The sequence below is a fragment of the Triticum dicoccoides genome, chromosome 2A, assembly GCF_002162155.2.
Source record: "Triticum dicoccoides isolate Atlit2015 ecotype Zavitan chromosome 2A, WEW_v2.0, whole genome shotgun sequence".
NCBI classification, from domain to species: domain Eukaryota; kingdom Viridiplantae; phylum Streptophyta; class Magnoliopsida; order Poales; family Poaceae; genus Triticum; species Triticum dicoccoides.
The window spans coordinates 733,223,054-733,224,745 of NC_041382.1; positions in this window are offsets into that span (position 1 = coordinate 733,223,054).

Genomic DNA, 1,692 nt, shown 5'->3' on the forward strand with positions numbered 1-1,692 from the left:
GAGCATGCGCATAGAGCTTGGTTTTTGATTACTTGTAGATTGTTGCAATAAGTATGTGAGTTCTTTATGACTAATGTTGAGTCCATGGATTATACGCACTCTCACCCTTCCATCATTGCTAGCCTCTTCGGTACCGTGCATTGCCCTTTCTCACATTGAGAGATGGTGCAAACTTCGCCGGTGCATCCAAACCCCGTGATATGATACGCTCTTTCACACATAAACCTCCTTATATCTTCCTCAAAATAGCCACCATACCTACCTATTATGGCATTTCCATAGCCATTCCGAGATTTATTGCCATGTAACTTTCCATCATTCCGTTTATCATGACACATTCATCATTTTCATATTGCTTAGCATGATCATGTAGTTGACATAGTATTTGTGGCAAAGCCACCATTCATAATTCTTTCATACATGTCACTCTTGGTTCATTGCATATCCCGGTACACCGCCGGAGGCATTCATATAGAGTCATCTTTTGTTCTAGCATCGAGTTGTAATCATTGATTTGTAAATAAATAGAAGTGTGATAATCATCATTTTCTGAGCATTGTCCCAAGTGAGGAATTAAAAAAAGGGGGGGAGAGAAAGGCCAAAAAAAGAGAAGGCCCAAAAAAGAGAGAGAAAGAGAGAAGGGGCAATGCTACTATCCTTTGCCACACTTGTGCTTCAAAGTAGCACCATAATCTTCATGATAGAGAGTCTCTTGTTTTGTAACTTTCATATACTAGTGGGAATTTTTCATTATAGAACTTGGCTTGTATATTCCAACAATGGGCCTCCTCAAGTGCCCTAGGTCTTCGTGAGCAAGCAAGTTGGATGCACACCCACTTAGTTTCTTTTGTTGAGCTTTCATACATTTATAGCTCTAGTGCATCCGTTGCATGGAAATCCCTACTCCTTGCATTAACATCAATCGATGGGCATCTCCATAGCCCATTGATTAGCCTCGTTGATGTGAGACTTTTCTTTTTTTGTCTTCTCCACATAACCCCCATCATCATATTCTATTCCACCCATAGTGCTATGTCCATGCCTCGTGCTCATATATTGCGTAAAAGTTTATAGGTTTGAGATTACTAAAGTATGAAACAATTGCTTGGCTTGTCATCGGGGTTGTGCATGATGAGAGCATTCTTGTGTGATGAAAATGGAGCATGACTAAACTATATGATTTTGTAGGGACGAACTTTCTTTGGCCATGTTATTTTGAGAAGACATAATTGCTTAGTTAGTATGCTTGAAGTATTATTACTTTTATGTCAATATGAACTTTTATCTTGAATCTTTCAGATCTGAATATTCATACCACAATTAAGAAGAATTACATTAAAATTATGACAAGTAGCACTCCGCATCAAAATTATCTTTTTTATCATTTACCTACTCGAGGACGAGCAGGAATTAAGCTTGGGGATGCTCGATACGTCTCCAACGTATCTATAATTTTTGATTGCTCCATGCTATATTATCTACTGTTTTGGACATTATTGGGCTTTATTATCCACTTTTATATTATTTTTAGGACTAACCTATTAACCGGAGGCCCAGCCCAGAATTGCTGTTTTTTGCCTATTTCAGAATTTCGCAGAAAAGGAATATCAAACGGAGTCCAAACGGAATGAAACCTTCGGGAATGTGATTTTCGGAACGAACATGATCCAGGAGACTTGGACCCTACGTTAA